General features: G+C 36.0%; 1 long non-coding RNA gene across 1 annotated transcript in view; it reads right to left on the reverse strand.

Moving 5' to 3' along the window:
* The window catches only part of LOC129049597 (uncharacterized), a 175,010-nt gene extending 153,719 nt beyond the window's left edge, over positions 1–21,291 (reverse strand). Inside the window, exons 1-4 of the long non-coding RNA XR_008512822.2 lie at positions 21,082–21,291; positions 20,440–20,587; positions 16,684–16,795; positions 9,658–9,766 (exon numbers count right to left, since the gene is read on the reverse strand). This is a non-coding gene — a long non-coding RNA (uncharacterized LOC129049597). The remainder of the gene's footprint in view (positions 1–9,657; positions 9,767–16,683; positions 16,796–20,439; positions 20,588–21,081) is intronic.
* Positions 21,292–22,188: the final 897 nt, after the last annotated feature.

Raw genomic sequence — 22,188 nt, forward strand, 5'->3', positions numbered from 1 at the left:
CCCCAGAAAGCATTGTGCAGAAGGAGACACAGGCTAATTGTGTGCACGTTCCCTTGGCTTATGGCGTTCTTGGACTTCTTGCCCCATGCCAAGGGGTGCATTGCCCACAAGAGGGTAGGAGTGGGGACCCTCTACAGTATGGGGTCCAGCATAGCCTCCTCTCTCCTTGAGGTCTAAGGGCAGAACTGGGTCCTGTGATTGATTCACAGACTTTTCATGCAACCTCACCAGTCACACTGAGTAGAGAGAACTTCACCAGTTCAAAGAAAAAAATTAATGTCTCATCTAGACTTCATACAAAAAAAGGTCTCTGAGCTCACACACTTGTTTCAAGTTTTTCTATTTTAGGAAACGGCTGTGGTGCTAATCCATGTAGAATTAACACCAGCAGCCCTCTGCGGCACATAACCTTTTGACATCCAGATTGGTTTGTTTAAACATTCTTTGTTGCTGCTGCTCAGTCATTTCTCTCAAATACTGACAAACTTGTGCACAGACAGACACTCCAGAAAATCTATTTTGGGGTCCCTAAAGTAGACTATTGACTTTGTTGGACAGCTGCCATGTATTTTTACTTTAGACACCCCTTTTCTCTCCTTAACTTTATCTTCCAATAAGTAACAGAGGCCCTAGTAGTCTGACTATTTTAAAGAAAAAAAGTGATAGTGATTTTGAATAAATAAAGAAGAATCACAGCTTTTTCTTCTCATTAAAACAAGAAGTAAAACTTGATTGATCATGTATTGATGTCTATGCCACGATTAACATCCACTTGTACCTTTCCCATCTCTTTCCAGTTTTAAAAGTACACACCTATCACAATACTGCCATTTCTTTGGAAGATCTACTCGACCTGCAAATAAAACTTGGCTGTATTGCTTTGGTTTTCTCTTTGAATTTTGCAAGTATATCTAGTTCTTCCTGTTATAAATATATTTAGTTGCTTCCATATTTAGAAGATCAAGAATACTATCCTTATGACCAGAAATTCAAACTACTCATTTTTTCTTTGGTTCTCCTGATGAAACCAAATTGTCTTAACTTTTTAAAATTTGCCAATGAGACATTTACCTTTCAGAATTAAGCTAGAAATGTGATGTCTGTGGTTTCTCATTGGCTCATTTATATATCCCTACAGAAATCATCACATTAAACACTACATAAGTAGTCACTGCAGGCAAAAGCCATTATTGATGCTAAAATTAGTGGGCAACTGTATGATGAAAAACAGAGTATTTCCATAGCCTAAAAATATCTTCCCAGAAGATACTTACAAGTTATAAATTAAAAAAAAAATCACTTAAAAGTAAAGACATCTGACAGACAACATAAAAATCAAAACAAACAAACAAAACATCAAAAAAAAAAAATGATCCACTGGGCATGGTGGCTCATGCCTACAATCCCAGCACTTTGGAAGGCCGAGGTGGGTGGATCACGAGGTTGAGAGATCCAGACCATTCTGGCCAACATGGTGAAATCTCGTCCTACTAAAAATGCAAAAATTAGCTGGGGGTGGTGGTGCATGCTTGTAATCCCAGCTACTTGGGAGGCTGAGGCAGGAGAATCACTTGAACCTTGGAGGCAGAGGTTAGAGTGAGCCGAGATCATGCCACTGAACTCTGGCCTGGGGACAGAGCAAGACTCCATCTTAAAAAAAAAAAAGAAAACAATGATCCGTGTTTACATCTCATACATCACATGATATCATATGATGGGAAAAGCACAGTATCATCACATCTGCCGCAGTTTTGAAAAATTGCATAACCTCAATTTAGTCATGTGAAAACATCAGACAAACCCAAACTGAGGGGCATTCTATACACAATAACAGACCAAGTGTTTTCCATGAGTTTCAAGTTCGCAAAAGACAAGAAAAGAGTGAGGGACTGGCACAGATTGCAGACAACCGTGGTGACATGACACATAAATGCATTGTGAATCGTGGAGCCAGAAGAAAGACATAGTGGTAAAACTGAAAACATTTTAATAAGGTCTGTAAATTAGTTAATATTATTAACTAAAACTAGCAGTAGTACTATCATCAATATCCTACATTGCTGTATTTAATATTATATACCATATTTTGTTATTACATCATTGTATTATGGATAAGTAAATAATGATACTATTAGTTAATAATAATTAGTTATAGTGTAACTAATACCAATTGGTTCATAGTGAATGTTGGTTTTCTAATTTCAATAAAAATACCACGATTATAAAAGACGTTATCTTTAAGTGAATCTGGATGAAAAGTATACAGAAACTTTCTACTATCTTTACAGTTTTTCCAAAAGTCTAAATTTATTTGAAAATAAGAAATTAAAATAAAACAGGGCATATTCAGCAAACTTTTCTTTTTGTGCTTTGATCTTATTCCATCTGCCTGGAATGAAGGATCAGTGCTGCAAGGGGAGCAGGAGAAAGGTACCAAGGACGAGGGTGATTACCCAGAAACAGAGGGGCTACGGCTCACAGAACTGCCCTGCTGCAGAAGCTCATGCTGCCTGCCTGCCAGCCTCCAGCCTCTTGTCATATGGGAAAACAAACAAAAACACGAAAAACAAAGTCTGTATATTTGGGCAATCCACCAAAAATAATAAGATAAATAATTCTGATATTTAAACTCTATCATTCTTTGGAAATTAACATTTTTCATTAACAAATTATTATTATTATTTATGAGATGGAGTCTTGCTCTGTTGCCCAGACTGCAGTGTGGTGGTGCAATGTCAGCTCACTGCAACCTCCGCTTCCTGGGTTTCAAGCGATTCTCCTGTCTCAGCCTCCCGAGGTGCTGAGACTACAGGCATGCGCCACCATGCTTGGCTAATTTTTATATTTTTAGTAGAGACAGGGTTTCACCATGTTGGCCAGGCTGGTCTCGAACTCCTGACGTCAGGAGATCCACCAGCCTCGGCCTCCCAAAGTGCTGGGATTGGGATTACAGGCGTGAACCACTGCATCTGATTCATTATATGATAATCAAATAATTATATATTTATATATAATTAAATAATAATTTAATTAATAATTAAACAATAATTAAATAATTATATATAAATAATTAAATTATTATTCTCAACGGTTACAACAAAATCTTTGAATGCTGTATACTTTAACAGTCAAAGATTTGCATACTTCTTTTTTGAGAGGAGAGTGCACAGTACCAGTGTCTGCCTAACTTGGAAGTCACTAAACAAGATTTCCTCAACATGCATTGGTGGTGTCTATGACAAAACATCACTGACATTACATTTGATCAACTTTACATCGATATAGTAGCTTACATTTTACAAAATATGTCAGATGCATCATCTTACTGAACAGCCCCGATAATTCTTTGAGGTAGATATTGTTATTTTCATTTGTGGAGAAGACTGATGTTCAGCGAGGTTTAACTACTCAAGCTCATATGGCCACTATGGTGGTATGAAAATACACCCATTTTTTTCATATCATTCCTCGCTTCATACAAGGGAGGCTAGTATTCTTGCTCTGAAGTATGACCACCCTTAGTGACTCACTTCCAATAAACTGAATGTGTATAAATGGTGACTTGTGACTTCTAAGACTAGGTCAGAAAGGCATTATGGTTTCCTTCTCACCCTCTCTTTTTTGTATCTCCCATTCTGGGGAAAGTCAGCTGCTAGAAAGTGAGGCCAGTCAAGCTGCCAGTGAGGAATGGATATCTTCTGCCAATACCACATAAATAAGATACCTCGGATGCTAATGCTGCAGCCACTGTCATACCTACAGGTGGCTGCTGCCCTGACTGGCATCATCACTGTAACCTCATGAAAGATCCCAAGCCAGAACCGTCCAGTTTAGCCATTCCCAAATGCTTGACCCATCAAATCTGTAGGAGATAACAAAATACTTACTGTTTTAAGCCACTAAGTCTTGGGATAATTTGTTACACAGCAATAGTTAACTAACACAGCTACTGGTAACAAAGGCTGGATTGGAACCCGGATTCTTCGATCCAAGATTCAGAGTAATTTTTACTATACTACAGATGCTTTCTTCTTGAAAAACTATAAACCAGTTCATTATATTGCTGCAAACGTGAATAATCCACATGTCAATGTAGCTTTGTAATGAGCACTCTCAGTAATGGGAGGCATTTGCCATTTTGCAGATATTTCCTGTCACTGCTTCAGGGCTCACACCCCCAGCATGACGTAACATTTAGTGGTTAATAGGAAGAACAGGCAGAGAAACTCTCACATGCAATGAAATCCATGCAGTATTCGTGGAATAAATCATGCAAGTGTCTTAGAACATACTTTATTTATATAGTGTATAAATAAAAAGATTTTATCCCTGCTAGGGTTTATACCTGTGATAGTCCAATCACTCTAGAATAGGTAATTAATTAGAGTAGCTATAGTTAGCCACTGTATTGCCATATAATTGTTAAATTTTATATTAATCCTGTTTGTCTATATGTTTTCTTTGTTTGTCCTAAAAAAGATGATTATGAACAGAGCAGTTACCAGGACAGAAGAATATATTTTGCACACATGAATATTATCAAAGGTATAGGATTTTTTCTATACGTACAAAATAATTTAATATTTAATAATTATAGCTATGTTTAATAATTATAGCTATCAATTAGTATAGCTATATTTAATAATTATAGAAATCAATTATTAAACTTTATTATTTTGACATATCCACACACGTGCACATGTGCACACACTTATTCATGTCCCCCCTGCAGACGTCTTGATGCCTCTTCTCTCTCAAGTCCAAAAAATGGAAGCAAAGGAAGCAAAGGTCTGGAACAGCTTTAACAAAACTTCAATAAGAGAACGACGCATGGCTTGCAGGTTTTAAAGCTCTACCCCATGTGTTCTCATCTTGGAATAAGTCATTTTTACAGTCCCATACCATGTCTGACAAAGGCCAGATTCTATGTGGAAATCATGTGCTTCCTAAAGCTTTGCATGAAAATGGGCCATTCTTTTCAACAGAATTTGACATTTCTGGTCAAATGGAAGAGAAATACCACGGGCAGGGCTAGTAGTAACCTGCCACTGTCCCACTCTTGTAATGCTGGTTCTTTTCCTCCTTATTTGAGCTCAACTAAGGTGCTAATCACTTTGGTATGTGTATGTGTGTGCCTGAGTCTTAGTCAATGTGGCCAACAACTGACTCTTTTTCTCAAATTTTTCAATTCTCTACTGTGCTGTGTTTCTACTCTAGATGCAGGAATACATCAGAGGTTGCTAGGAAGTTTTTCCTGGTGTTCAAAGAACTGCAACTGGGTTTCATTAAAAAAAAAGAGAAAGCAGGTGTAAAATTACTTAAATAAAAAGTAGCCTCCAAATTGTTGACATCTATTTTTTGTGGGGTACATACACAGGTACCTTTAAAACTATAAGAATTATAGCTTACATTCGCTAATCATGTTTATCTGTGGATTCTACATTACATAAACAATTCAAACCTCAAGCATAAACATTTAAAAAACACATATGAATAGCAAAACAAAAGAATAGAAGATTTTTTAAAATCAGAATGTGTGGACTTTCAGTTTTATCTCCTATGTGTGAAAGCTTGGACTTCATTATTCCTGTTCTTACAAGGAAAAGCAAGACAAAGTGAAAATCAATGAATTTTATTGGATGCATCAGAGAATAGAAGTTATAGGATAAAGCACCACCTCATCCAGCAGACGCAGCTGAGATCTGCTTAGCTGGAATAATAAGTGAATACAGCAAGGTTACAGGATACCAGGGCAATATAAAAAGTCCATGGCTTTCTCATACATGAAAGACAAAGATTTGGAATTAAAATGTAAAAAAAAAACCTTATAATTTACAATAGCATCCAATAAATGATATACTCAAATATAAATCTAACAAAATATGCACAGGATTTGTATGTTGAAAACTATAAAACATTGATGAAAAAATCAAAGATCTCAATAAATGGAGCAATATTTCATGTTTATGCATTAGAACACAGAACATTGTTGAGATGTCAATTTCCTTCAACCTAATCTGTAGATTCAATGTAACCACAAAAAGAAAATCGTGGTAAGCTATTTTGTAGATGGAAACAAACTGATTCTAAATTTCATACAAATGGCACAAGACCTGGAAAAACAAATACAGTAGTAAAAAAGAATAAGAAGAAAGTCAAAAGACTTGTCCTATTAGCCTTCATGATTTACTATAAATAGCTACAGTAATCAAGATAGCATGATATTAGCCAATCAATAAACACTTAGATCAATGGAACAGAACAGAGAAGACAGATATCATTGGTATTAGTTCATTTCGTGCTGCTGATAAAAACTGGGCAATCCACAAAGAAAAAGAGGTTCAATGGACTCACAGTTCCACGTGGCTGGGGAGGCCCACAAACCTGGTGGAAGGCAAAAGGTACATCCCACATGGCGGCAGACGAAAGAGAAAATGGGAACCAAGTGAAAGATGTGCCCCTTATAAAACCATCAGATCTCATGAGACTTATTCACTACCACAAGAACAGTATAGGGAAAACCTCACCCATCATCCAATTATCTTCCACGGGGTCCCTCCCACAACACGTGGGAATCATGGGAACTACAATTCAAGATGAGATTTGGGTTGGGACACAGCCACATCATATGATTATTGTACAGAAATACCATCATTTAATCTTTGATAAAAGAGCCAAAAAGGTTGAAAGAAAAAAGGAATAGTTTTTTCAACAAATGATTCTGGATTAATTGAACATCCACATTCAAAAATAAATAAATAAATAAACTTAGAAAAAGACCTTATACCTTACACAAAATTAAATCAAAATGGATCACAAATGTATGTAAAATACAAATGATGAAATTTCTAGACAAAAACATAATAGAAAATCTGTCTGACCCAGGATTTGGTGATGAGTTTTAAATATTTGGTGATGAGTTTTTAAATATAACACCAATAGCACAATCAATTAAACAAATAGATGTGTTGGATTTTATTAAAATTAAAAACTTATGTTTTATAAAATAAATTGTTAAAAGAATAAAAAGACAATCCACGGACTAAAAGCAGATATTTGCAAAACAGATTTGCAAATATCTGCTTTTATTTGCAAAAAAGCAGATATTTTCAAAAAATAAGTCATTTATCTAATAAATGACTTATACATAAAATATACAAAGGCATTTTAAAACTCACCAAAAAGAAAACAACATAATGAAAATAATTGTTGACAATGAAATGGAGTAATGGGAACTTTCATCCACTGCTGATCGGAACTCAAAAATTGGAACCCAACTGCTTTAGAAGATAATTTGTCAGTTTCTTAACAAGGAAAAATGTAGCATTATCGTATAATCCAGCAATCAGGCTACCAGGTGTTTAACCAACTTATTTGAACATTTATATCCACACAAAAAGCAGCATGCGTATTTATACATGTGGCAACTTTATTTATAATTGTCCCAAACTGGAAATAATCAATGGTTTTCAATAGGTGAATGAATAAATAAACCATGGTATATCCATGTGATTAAATATTATTCAGTAATTTTAAAATGGGCTATCAACATACACAAAGACATGGATGAATCCTAAATCCATATTACTAAATGAAGGAAGTCAGTCTGTAAAAGCTACATACCCATGAGTCCATTTATATGATATTCTGTAAAGACCAAAACTTTAGAGCCAGTAAGCAATCAGTAATTTCTAGGGAAGGGGAAGTTTGACTGGGTGAAACACAGGCTTGTTTTCAGGCTGTAAAATTATTCTGTATGATACTGTAATGGTGGATACATGACACTATGAGTTTGTCAAAACCTTGGAGAAATGGTTAATCCTGGAGCTACATAAGGTAATATACAAGATAAGCCTGGAGCATCTTGACATTTTAGAAAGTAAGAAAGTGCTAAACAGACCAAGCTGCAATAACATCAAAAGCACACAGTAGCTACTTAAAGTGTCAGATGACCAAAGCTGGAACAATTTGATCAAAAATAAAAAAGACTGGATTATAACCCAAAGTACAAGAGAAATGTCCATGAGTTCTTATTGATATAGCTAAAATACAGTATAGAAACAGGGAAAAAATTAACTTTACAGTGGAGAATCCTGACAAATACTACCTCAACCAGGTGATCAGTGTTAACATCAATAGTTTTAAGTCATGTCAATAGTATAAACCCTTGATATGCTGTGATGAGAATGTATTTTACCTCTGTGACAGTCCATCCCCACAACCCCTAATTCCAGTCTAATCATGGTAAAAAATCAGAAAAATTCCAAGAAAGGAACATTTTACAAAATATCTGACCAGCACTCCTCGAAACTGTGAAGGTCATCAAAAATAAGAAGAGTCTAAGAAACTGTTATAGCCAAGAAGCGCCCAAAGAGACAAGATTAGTGAAAGTTCTGCGATAGCCTGGATGGAATGGAATTCTGGAGCAGGCAAAATATATATATATATTTTTTTACATTTATAGATTATATATATTTTATATACATTGTATATAAATATATATTATATATATTTGTTACATACTTAATAATGAGAGCAAAACTTTTGAGCCAGTAAACAATTCAGTGATTTCTAGGGGAGGGGATGGGATATATAAAATATATATATAATATACGTATTTAAATATATGTGTGTGTGTATATATAATATATATATATGTATAACATATATGGAGCATTCTGTAATCTCTGTGTGATTTTTTTGTTAATTTAAAGCTATTCTAAAAATAATGTTTATTTTATAAAGTCAGAATAAAAATAAAAATCCAGAAAGTGTTATAACTGTGTAACAGGACATTTATTAAGAAAAGGAACAAAATAATTAGATTTTTTAGTAAGTTTTTTCCTCATTATTCTGCTCATACATACTCATAAATATTCAGTCAGTGTATATAAAATATTGAGGCATATAAGGAGTATCTATATTGAGCAAATAATTTTTATTTATTTGCAGCAACATATTGAGTAAAACATGATAATTCACTTTCATAATACATATTTTGGACTTTGTTGTCCAAGTGGTTCTGATATTTCTAGAGTCTGTCCTTCATATTTTCCTATTTCAAAAACTAATCTAGTTATATTCTGAATGGAGAATCATAGCTTCATATAACAGAGTGGTGAGATAGAAGAAGTAGGGGAGTGAAAAGTTCCAGTCCCTGTAACGTGGTAGTTACTAAATTGCTATGGCCTAAATTTTTGCATGTAAAGTAGTATATGGCTGTCCTCATATAACTGTATGTTTAATTGATAGAATGAAAGGACCTACTTCCCCAAGTGGTTTAATCCATACAGCAATTCCTTGGCAAGAATATGGAGAGACATCATGAGTGTCCTAGGTATTCAATAATAGGTTACAAAAGTTGTCCTTGCAATTAATGTTTTATTATCAATAAAACTTGAAAGATAACTAGAGCTAACAAAAAGGCAATGACTGCAAAAATTACTGAACTTAGCTTCACTTTTATAGTGTTTTTTTCTAGAGGCGGCTGGGTTCAAGAATAAGGTTAGTATATTCTTACTTCAGCTTATTACCTCTTTTTATTTTAACAAATGAAAATAGGCTTTATTCTTGGCAGCCTTCAGAAAAGGAAATATTTTCCTCCCTCTTTTCTAATTGCTGTTTCAGGATTCAAAAAATAAATAAAGACTTGCTTACACAGTTCAAACATGAGAAGTATTTCTTCTTCTTGAAAATGCCTACTTTACATCAGCTCTGAATTGGTACTTGTCCTCAAATGAGTTCTTCATCATTCTGAAGGTCTGACCTTGTATCAAAAGAAAATAATGCTCATTTCACAAAACCTTTCAAGATGGTGATTTCCAAGGGTGTATTAGTAACAATTACGGCAAAGTTAGCTTCCTACACTTGGAAGAGATAAGGATCTACTCATCTCCCCCTAATTAACTGGTATGGTCATCACCCTCAAATACCTACGCCTAGGATATATGATGGACCAAACTTTTTTCCCTTCCCCTACTGCCTTGTCTGCTTCTACTATTGAGATTGTGGAGGCAAAAACCTTCATTTCTCCTCCTTTTTTTACTGTTAGAAATGATTACTTCCGGGCAGTGATATGTACATCAAAGTATCCCAATGTCACTCCTCTCTTCCTTGACTCTCCCGCCTGAAGATGCTAAAACCACTGCAGGAAGTTACAAAGGGTCTGGGTTCTTGGTATTATTCTCCCCAAATGCTCACCCCTGAATGTTTTGCACAAGATAAATTATTTGTGTTTAAGCCACTACAGTAACATTTTCTGTTACGAGTAGTTGAACCCAGTCCTAAATGCTGTAATAAATATGAAGACAGCAAAAGCAGCTGATGTCTTTTAAATGGCTAACACTCTATAGGTCCACACGAATAATATCCAAGATACCGCAGGAAACTGTCACTGATGATATTGAAGTGCTTGAACAGTATTGAAAGAATTCTTTGAATGCATTAATTCAGTAATTCTTAAAGAATCCCTGTGTGAAAGGTAATATTCTCATTCCCATTTTTTTTCTTGAGCAGACTGAATTTAAAAAAATGTTTCAGTGATCTGTAAATATATAACTGTGCTCACACAGCTGGAGAGTAAAAGACCTTAATTTATAACCCCATCTGATTCAGGCTAAACTACTACAACTTTCCTACTTCTGGCCTTCTTGTGATATGACATATTAACCCTCTTTATTATTTAATATATTTTTATGGGAGTCTAATCACATTATAACATATATACATAAAATTTGGAACTAATAAATTGTCTAGTATAGCAGAAGATAGAATCAGACTTAGAAATATGTTATATGACAGCGAGTCATGTATTCACTCAATAAATACATTTTATTTAAATTAAATTAAATTAAAATTATTTAATATATGCCAACTACATAATATTTAGTAGGAATATAATAAGTAGAATTAGACATGGTCCTGCCCTCTTGAAATTAACTGTGCAATGGCAGATTTAAAAAAATGAATCACCAAATTCAATATAAGATTACATTTTTTTTTTTTTTGAGACAGAGTCTCACTCTGTTGCCCAAGCTGGAGTGCAGTCATGCGATCTCAGCTCAGCTCACTGCAACCTCTGCCTCCCAGGTTCAAGCAATTCTTCTGTCTCAGCCTCCCAAGTAGCTGGGATTACAGGCATGCACCACCATGCCTGGCTGATTTTTATATTTTTAGTAGAGACGGGGTTTCACCATATTGGCTGGGCTGGTCTGGAACTCCTGACCTTGTGATCCTCCTGCCTCGGTCTCCCAAAGTGCTGGCATTACAGGCGTAAGCCACCACACCCGGCCAAGAATACAATGTGTTTTAAGTGCTATCAGGGGAGGGGTATAATTTGGTCTTGCCTGAACAGTCAAGGAAAAGGCCCTGACAAAATAAAAATGAGATAAACTTGGATAATCACAGGTTTGAACTAGGCAGCAAAGTAGGAGATTTAAGAGAAAAATATTGAAAGTAAAAGTAAATAAATAAATAAATAAATAATACACTTCTAAGATGCAGTGATGAGAAGGTGAGAAACCTATGAAGAAATTAAGGAAGCTTGAACCAGAAAGTGAGGGGAATCCTGGTTCATGATAACACTGAAGGGAGGAAGGTAGGGTAAGTAGCAGCATTGTAAGAGAGCCTTATACTCCAGATAGAGGGCTTGGGTCTCTATCCTGACAGCAGCAGGGTATCATAGATTTTGGTCTTTATCCTAAGAGAGATGAAGTGTTATAAGGTTTGGGTCTTTATTATAAGAGAAGGGAGGATCATAGTGTTTGGGTCCCTATCATAAAAACGGTGGAGAATAATAAAGTTTAAGTCCCTATCCTAAGATCAATGGGGCTTCATAGTGTTTTGGTTTTTATCCCAAGAGCAATAGGAAATCATTACGGATTTCTAATAGTAGAATACATTATCATATCTATCACTCTGGCTGATATATGGACAAAATTGGAGGGATAAGAAGATGCCTGAGGTAGTGAAAGCAATGAGAAAAACATATGGCTAATGGTTTAGTCTAAGTGATATGGTCCAGATGAAATGGTGATGGTGGTGTCATGGTACGGATGAATGTGGTTAAGTTAGAAGAAGATACAGGTAAGAGATATTTAGAAAGTAAAATCAACAGAGTTTGGTAATAAACATGTAATGGCAGGTGAAAGTATAGTTAGATAAAGTATCATGTATTAGTCTTAGATTTCTGGTGTAAATAATTCAACAGAAAGTGGGATCATTGCCAGAAGTAGTGAACACCCCAAGAGAAGGAAAGAGGTTTGGACAAGAAAATCATGAATTCCTTTTTGGACACAGTGAATTGAGAGGCCTTTAATATATCTAGATGAAATGTCAAATAGCAATTTTTGATAGGGTTGGTGTCAGTGGGGAGTTCTTGGTTGAGAAAAAAACCAACAAATTTCCGAGAACTGATTTCAACATCTTACTGGTTCTTTCGTTAAACTGATGAGTTAAATAACATTTTGACATATGTTTATTTGATATTTCCATGAGAATTGTTATTTTACCTGTGTGAATGTTATGTGTTAATGGGTTTAGAGGTAGATTATCTGCCAAAATGTCTAGTTCATCAACTTAGAGCCAGGTAAACTGTGGGGCTGAAGAAATGGACCTCCTGAATTGCTTAAGCCCATGAACAATTTTCCTGCCTCCCAGGGAGGGTATCAAATGGCAATAGTTATTTAACCTTGTTCACTCTGTTTCTTTAACTTTGTTTCCTACTAACTATATATTTTGTTTTGTTGCTGAGTAAGACATAGCCGATGGCTTATTTTCCATTGGAGGAAGCAATTAGGAATTTGGCTTTACGATCTGCCAACTCGATGATCTCTGTAGGTCTACTGCCTGTTGAATAAAAGATGACGTAATCTGGCTTATTATTCTTATTGTCTATTTTTTTTACTTGTGAGCTCAAATCAATTGAGAATTTTATGCACACTGGTAAACTGAACTTCTCTTTGAGATCTCAGCCATCAAATTTTTTGCATCTTTGTGTGTGTTCTTGACTTGTGGCTGAAGTGGAAGATATCAGGCTGTGGGCTCTCTAACACGTTCGTGGCTCCGTAATTGTGAAAGGTCTTGACCTCAGTTAGTGGATATAAATGTTCCTATCTCTTTAAATCAAACAGGTACTTTCTAATTGGCTTTTAAAGATAAATGTACCTCTAAATCCAATTTTTCCAAGTTCAAAAAAAGGAAAATAAATGAATACTTTAAATACACTAGATTAAAAATATCATCTTTAATGGTGTATTGTATACTTAAAATTTGCTAAGTGGATAGATATTAAGAGTTTTCATCACAAACACACAAAGATAACCATGGTACGTAATAGATACATACACAAAGTTGTTTGTGGTTGTCAGGTCACAGTGTATATGTATGTCACAACATCAAGTTGTACATTAAATATTTGGTTTGTGTAAAAGTAATTGCTATTTTGCATCAACCCAATATATACATTTTATGTTAATTATAAACCAATAAAGTTGGAAAACATTAAAAATGTTCTTATAAAACTTTTAGTTCAGAAGCATTTTTAAATTCCAAGTTTATCTAATTCCATTATTAGGCAAATTATATAAATAATTTCATTTATTAAAAAGTCTATATGTTTTTTCTGATATAGCCACACTAAATATAATTTGACCTACAATTCCCTTTATTTTTGTTGCTTTTCTCATGATGATAAGAGTCTAACTGCAATTTCTGAATTTATAGTGGTCTATCGATCATAAAAACTGACATTATTTCTGCACAATGCTTAAAATACGAAAAATTGCGTTAAATTAAATTATTTTTATGATAAACCTTTTCTATCAATAGTAACTATGTGTTGCAGTGTGACAGCTTTAACTTAGTTTCTAACTTCTTTAGGTTACTTAAGACCTTGACTAATGTTAAATACCCTTAAAATTGGAGAATTCTTAGAAAACAAAGTAATTTCTAATGAATGTATAACAGTTGAGTCCTTGACTACTAAATATAAATTTAAGTTTACATACTTGTGCTTGTTATTTTTATATGCTGTCCAGAAGACTATCTCTTGGGATACATCTATATCAATGAGTATATTTATTTTTGCCATGGCAAGCAGATGTAAAGGATGGATGACACGGCCACCAGGTGTGTTTCCTGTGACCTTTGGTAATACAGTAAATACCATATGACATCAGTTCTTAATTATTCCCCCATTAACCCAGTTTTTTTCTATGAAATAAGCTTAATCAAATGGGTGATTGACACTCTACTAAGGATAATAGAGTCAGGGAAACACAAGTGTGTATATTTTTGTCTTTCAAGGAAAAGAATTAGTTTTGTATTTTAGGGAAGTGACAGATCTTTCCAGAATATGAAAGAGCATAGTGAAAAACAAAACATAGAAATTGAATTTTGTCTTTGTTAATAACACATTAATCTAAAACAAAACTAAAATATTTTATATTTTGGCAAATTTCACTGTTTTTGATGTGCTTGTTCCCTTGGTTTAATGATGCATGACTTGCCTACAATGTGAAAAGTTGTTTTTTAATCTTTTGTGTAATCAAAATTCTGATAATAGGTGATAGAGATTCTGTATCCCACTTGAATAATTTTTCTGTGTTTACTTTCATGTATCTTTGATTACTAAAAATAAAACATTTTCTAGCTTTGGAAAGAGCTAAGAATATTTATAATTGTGGAAAATTCTAAGTTACTTTAAAATATTTTGATGTCATTTTGATGAATTAACCAACCACTGTTTTTTAGGTATTCATGATCTTATCCTAAATAAATGCCCAAATCTCCGCCAACAATTATTTAGATTTTGGCTAAGATTGTATCCTAAATTAAGAAAAATGAATAAAATGTCTACATATCTTTTGAGATTTCATAAAAATTTATTCTTTCACCTTATGAAAAGAGCGATGCTACAAATAATTATGTTTTGTGATGTGCACTATATTTCTTAAATTACCTCGACATTATGGTGAGAGCTGCATAGCAAGCATTACTAAATTTGGAAAGATCCTCAGCTATTGCTAGATAAAATTTAAACAGAAAAATATAATTGTATTAGTCTCTTTGGCTGCCATAATAAAATAACACTGTCTGGGTGGCTTGAACAACATAAACCTATTTTCTCACAGTTCTAGGGGCTGGAAATCCAAGACCACGGTGCTGGCAAGGTAAATTTCTGGTAAGGTCTCGCTCCTTGATTTGCAGATGGCCACCTTCTCACTATGTCCTCACATTGCCTTTTCTTGTGAGCATGCTCCTTGTGTCTTTCTCTCTTCTTATAAGGACACCAGTCGTACTGGGGTTCTTATGATCACAGTACCCTGCCCTTACGATCTCATTCAAACTTCATTACCTCCACAATAGAGTCCTATTAGTGGTTAGGAATTTGATGTATGAACTTCAAGGACACAATAGCATTTATTAATATAAATTATTAATATAAATATTTTAGAAATTATATAATTCATGGGAAGGCCCAGAAGATTTGCCAGTACTCTGGCTGTACATGATAATTCTCAGCACAGGAGAAACATTGCCAAACTCTTATGGAATTGTTACCTACTACACCCCGATAGAGAATTCCCCTCTTCTCCATTCTGATATCATTGGTTATTATAATAAATTGGCCACGGCCATTCAGTCTTTGTCATCCACAGGTAGTTTCTCTTTACTCTGATGTTGGATACTGATGTAAGATTCACACCACAGTTTGTCTTCAGTAAAAGACGGCTCTTAGAGCCTTGTGGAAATGTTTCTACCAGCAACTTTAACTTTTTATACTTTCAGAATGGTCTCTTATGTACAAGCTGCTGAGGTGATGTTACTTAACCAATTCTCAGAGGGTAACCATCTACCGAGTCAGGCTTTCCAGGACACTTTATTTATTTATTTATTTATTTATTTATTTATTTTGAGATGGAATCTCACTCTGTTGTCCAGGCTGGAGTGCAGTGGTGTGATCTTGGCTCACTGCAACCTCCGCCTCCCGGGTTCAAGCAATTCTCCCGTCTCAGCCTCCCGAGTAGCTGGGACTACAGGCGCCTGCCACCATGCCTGGCTAATTTTTGTATTTTTAGTAGAGATGGGGTTTCACCATATTGGTCAGGCTGGTCTTGAACTCCTGACCTCAGGTGATCTGCCCGCCACGGCCTCCCAAAGTGCTGGGATTACAGGTGCGAGCCACTGCGCCTGGCCAAGACCTTCCTCTTAAAAGCAGGGTTCCTGAGAACAGGAATTAATTATACAGGTGAGAGGAAAATGCAAGTATTGTAGAATACCATCAATGTTGTTTTTAGTTTTAAAAGATATATATCAAAGTGCTTTCTTCTGAAGATTTGAAGCAAGTCTTACCCTCAATTTCATAGACTCTGCTCTTGATGAAACATTTAAGAAATGTATCTGATTCTCACTGACTCCCCAGAAGTCATAAGGTTTATTAAATTTTCTAATGTTTTATGAAACTGCTGTATAGATAGTTGAATAGGTGCACTAAGAATCTGTCTTCCTTTTTATTAGGATATAATTGGGCAATTTGCTTCCACACTCAAGACCTTACTTAGTATCATATTTGAAAATAATTCTCATTTAATCAAGTCTGACTATCCTACTACTAAAAAACAAGTGTGACATTATGTGTAGCGTAAAAGCCTCAAAGCCTCCCCAGGAAAAGCACCCAAGTACCTGGCTCAGAAGGTCTCAGGATCAAAGGCACTAACAAAGGTCTCTTCTTGGTACAGGATGTGCCTCAGTCAATTTAAAGGATTCACCTGAATGTAGGAAATGCAGGTGATATCTGTTGGAGAAAGTTTCTTGTGGTCAGTTCTTGGTCTTAGAATATGTTATGGTTTGGCTCTGTGTCCCCAACCAAATCTCATCTCGAATTGTAATCCCCGTGTGTCAGGAAGGGGGCCTGGTGGGATGTGATTGAATCATGGAGGCAGACTTCTCCCTTGTTATTCTTGTGATAGTGAGTGAGTTCTCAAGAGATCTGGTGGTTTGAAAATGTGTGGCACTTCCCCCTTTGTTCGCTCGCTCCGTCTCCTGCTCTGCCATGGTAAGATGTGCTTGCTTCCCCTTCGCCTTCCAGCATGATTCTAAGTTTCCTGAGACCCCCAAGTCATGCTTCCTGTTAAGCCTGCAGAACTATGAGTCAATTAAACCTCTATTCTTCATAAATTACCCAGTCTCAGGTAGTTCTTTATAGCAGTGTGAAAATGAACTAATACAGAATAGAAAATAATAGGGATTTTTAGAAGACCAATCTAAGATTCCTTGTGAAAACTCCTAGTCAGAAGTTTATTCTCTGGTCTTAGTAGTTGCTTAATAATTTATTGATTTAGAACTACAGAATAAATTCAAAGATGCCCATATGGTTAATTTAAATTCTTCTGCACCTATGTAAATATCAGGTCAAACCTTATGGGCATCCTTGGCCTGTTTAAGATTAAGAATTTTCTTTCAATATTATTTTTATTACTAGTGGAGAAACTGTCAGGAAATGGGCAAAAGAAATGACTAGGTGTCCTTTCAGTGAAATTCTGGAAATTATTTTAGCAGGATCTCTGGGTGATTATCTCTGGGTGATTATCTGATTTGATAGGAATGTACATTTTGGGTTAATTCTTATGTTATTTTACAATTCTGTAGAGTTAGAGCTTAAATGGTTAAAAAAAAAAAGACAGTAATACCAATGTTTCCTTCCATAGGCATGCAAATAATTACTGTTATTTGAAAGTAAATGGAAGCACAATAAATAAATTTTAAAAAAATAGTTTATTTGAGCAAGCAATTCATGAATTGGGCACCTCCAAAGTAGAACTGGTTCAGGAGCTTTACTGAGGAAACAGAAAGAGGAGGCTTTTATAGAACAACACAGAAGTAAATCAGAGAAAGCATTTTGTTGGTTTCAATTATACAGTTGCCTTATTTGATCTATCCCATTGGAAAGTCCCCCCAGTTATAGAATTATAAGTGAGTAGACTGCTTCTGACTGGTTAAGCTTAAGTTCTGTTTTGAATACAGGCATTTACAAGAAATAACTCAAGCTGACTTTCACTTATGTTTGCAAATCAAACAAGGTTGAGGTCACTTATGAGGCCTGACTAGTGTTGTCTGCTCAGGGGTTCTTCAGGCCTCGTCTCCTCTTTTTAACACATTTCTTAGCAATATAAATGCATCCTGTGCCCTGGAGAATGCATATATCTGTATATCAAATTATCATTTAAACAAGTTGCAACATTTTACTTCTCTCATTAATATATCTCCAAGGAGACAAAGCAGGAAGAGTTAGAAGCATGGAAGGAAAACAAGCAGGTTGTGGTATTAAAGTCTCCAAAGTGAGAGGTGCTTCAAGAACGATAAAGGGTTCACTGCTTAACTACTTGTGCTCATGAAAGGGAAAGTAGGATGAGGAGAGAAAATCACCACGAGAACTGTTCAGGGAAGTGACGGGGCAGCGGAGAGTGGTGTCATTTGAGGAGACACCAAAGAAAATGCTGGTAACCAGTATGGACAGCAGTGGCATAAAAAAAAAAACTGTACTTCATCTTTTTCCCCTGTTCTTGGCACAGAACTACCAAAACCCTTGGGACTGGCAGAAATGGGAGTGCCTTCTGTTATTCATAACAAGCCCCTTTCTACTACACCTGTGTTTACGCCACTGAAGTAACCTAGGGTGGGGCCCTCTGCACAGCTTCAGGATAGGGCTGGTCACCCCAAAGACCAAATGGTGATTAGGGGTTGGAAATCTTCAGCTATACCCCCCAACCTCCAGGGAAAGGAGGGTGTTAGAGATTGGGTTATAAAAACTCGCGAGCAAAGAGGTTCAAGGAGCTTCCAAGCTGGCAAACACATGGATGTGCCAGGAGGGCGGTGCGCCCAGAAAGGGTATGGATGCTCTCAATCGTTCCCCCGCCCCATACCCAGCCGGTCCTGTGCGCCACTTCCATCTGACTGGTCCTGAACTGTCCTTTATAATAAACCAAAAAATCAGTAAGTGTAGTGTTCTCCTAAGTTCTATGAGTTGTTCTAAAAAGCTGCCACATTTGGAGGGGTGGGAATGGTGGGAACCCTGTGTTTGTAGTGGGCCTGGCAGGAGACCAGGAAGGCTGGGACTCTTTTTGCGGCTGGTGTGTGATATGGGGGCAATCTTGTGGCACTGGGCCCTGATCCTGTGGGGTTTTCTCTAACTCTGGTTAGTTAGAATCGAATTGAACTGCTGTCCACACAGATGGCGTCAGAGTATTGGCTGGTGTTCGGGAAAAAAAAAAAAAAATACAAGAGCTTTTTGAGAAGTCTGGTTTTCATGAAGAGACAATGATATGGAAGGAGTGGAATCAGGATACACATATAAACCAATGACATCTTGTGTTTTCTATCCTTTTTAAAAGACTTTTATGGGTATTCTTTACTAGATCCTCAGAAGAGTCCTGTAAGGCAGGGGGAGATGACATTCCTATTCCCATATTATAGCAAAGAGCTGTCCCAGGAGGCCAACTGGGACAGTTGTTCAAGCCCACATAACTATTTGGCCGTCGATCTGGAACATTAATCTCCAGTTGATGTGAACGTTTTTTGGCTCTAAAAGTATAAGACCTGAAAGCTCTCAATTTAAATTCAAAAATCAATTTAAAATATAGAATCAGAGAGATCCGCCTCAGCAGCTAGGGCTGTATTTGAAAGAGAAATAATGGAATCTCCTTTTTATGACACTGAGATCATCACCAAGTCCATATAAAATGACTCATTAGCTCCAGCGTGCACTGGTCTGAGCAGACCTCCTGGGAGGAATCTCTGCCCAGGGCCTCTGCAAAGGGACATGGACAAAGTTGTCTGAAAGAGAGGAGACGGTTGGAAGGGCAGGCCACCTGGACACACTGTCCTGGGGGAAGGACCACAGAACAAAAGAAAGCTCAGGGGATTCTAGTAATTGTTTTTAAAAACATAAAGTACTAGAAAAAGAATACATTTGGTTTCTGTTGTTCTGGTGGGCAAAACATGGATCAATTGAGTCAAATCAATATAAAAAATATATTTTCTGACAACCACAAATGTGCATTAGAGAAATGGACTGCCTAAGAGTTATTGAGGTCTTCATCCTGAGGATGCCTGTGAAGGTGACTTTGGTTGATAAAGTGCGAGAAATAGCTCAGTAGCTACTTCTACACCTCTCGGGAATTGATATTAAAATCATTCCTAACTTTGGCAGCTCTGATTTTAAGAAAAGTTATTTGGGACTTCAAGCATTGAAAACCAAGAAGTTTGGTGAATCATTCAACTTTGAATTCAGTAAATGAAATCCAGAAATATACCTCGGGAAGGTAAGGCACAATTACACCAAACAATTTCCATTTCTTGGTGAACGACAAAGGTATTTGCTGCAGTGAGTTCGATAAAGTTTATGCTACAATACAAGGGGGAACAGATTATGACACTTACCTTCCGTTCTGCTTTCATAAAAGTAGTTTTGTGGTGCTTCAGTTCGCACAGGTTTGTCTTTGTTTGTGAATGTGGGCTGGAGTTTCAGTGGGGAAGGCAGGAGAGACAGAGGCAGCGGGCCAAGGCCTGTTTGTCTTCAATAAACTTACTAAAATAGAAAAATATAACAATCCTTTGGGATAGTGGCAAAATAATGCTTTATTCAAACATAGTAAATGCCATACATTGTAAAGTACTTTTAATTTTTTAAAATCATACTTAAAAAAGTTTGAAGATAAGCTAATGATTGATTAAAATGTGAATGAAATTAAATTAAAAGAAAAACTCTAAGGTCCGGAGAAACAGGGGTGTTGTCCACCAGGCATTGCAGATTCAAGGCCCATATCAGCAAATTGGGAGGGTTATACCCACTAAATTGCTTTATAGACTCATCATTGCCAACATGTTTTTAAATATTTCGATGTAGTTTCATGTATATTATTTGATTAAAAAACAATTCAATGAGAATTTTCTTTTTAGTTCATAAAAGTTTGTATCCTATTTCTTATATATTGGTGCTAGAACTTACTAAATTTATTTCATAATAATGCTCGAAATTGTACACTTAGGATATCAAGTTTTTGCAATGAAGTATACTCTCACCTTTGGTCTATTTTTCATTTTTCTAAATTTTGACAGGCAGAGGTACAATAATATTTCACATTTCCCTTGACTATAAGAAAAACAATAGCACAAATCAAAGAAAATCGGAAATGTTATACGGTCAGTCTCAGAGTGCAGGAGTAGAGTCGAGGAAGCAGAAAGTGCCCAACACCCGCCATCTTCAGAAACAGCCTCGCCGCAGCTATTTTTTTTTTTTTTTTTTTTTTGAGAGGAAGTCTCGCTCTTTCACCCAGACCGGAGGGCAGTGGCGAGATCTCGGCTCACTGCAAGCTCCGCCTCCTGGGTTCACGCCATTCTCCAGCCTCAGCCTACCCAGTAGCTGGGACTACAGGCGCCCGCCACCGCGCCCAGCTAATTTTTTGTATTTTTAGTAGAGACAGAGTTTCACCGTGGCAGCCAGGATGGTCTCGATCTGCTGATCTCGTGATCCGCCCTCCTGGGCCTCCCAAAGTGCTGGGATTACACAGGTGAGCCACCGCGCCCGGCCTCGCCGCAGCTTTTTTAAGGCGTCAGGATGGGAAGGCCTGAACTCATTTTGAAAAGAGAAGCTAGAAGTGCAAACTTGTATGTAAAATCATCTACTTTTTAAACTGAAAGCAACTAGTTTAATTGAAATAAGAATACTTACACTATGATACCCACACTGTGCTGGTAAAATTCCCAAGCCTTATTATCTTTAACATTTCCCCATAGTTTTTCTAAGGTATACTTAGGTTATGTTAAACTCCCAAATGCATAAATATTCTTAAAATAAATTGTGTTTCATATATCATTATCATATTATCTAAATGCTAAACTAATGGATTTGTGTAACTCACAAATAAATACATTAAAATATTTTTAAACGTGTTTATTCAGTTGGGAGAGTTAGTTTGAGAGCTGAATGAGTATTTGTACTCATTAATGTTAGTATATTTTAGGTGCATATACTATTTATCATGAGTACTCATTTCTGTTGTTTTTTTTTAAAATACGTACTTAAACCTCTTCTCTCACAAAGTTAAGACTAATAAGTAAGTTATACATTATTTCCAATGTTTAATGTAAGTTATAAAAGTAGGGTTCTTTTTTACTAAAATTGAGGGA

Source organism: Pongo abelii, chromosome 14 (assembly GCF_028885655.2).
Source record: "Pongo abelii isolate AG06213 chromosome 14, NHGRI_mPonAbe1-v2.0_pri, whole genome shotgun sequence".
NCBI classification, from domain to species: Eukaryota; Metazoa; Chordata; class Mammalia; order Primates; family Hominidae; genus Pongo; species Pongo abelii.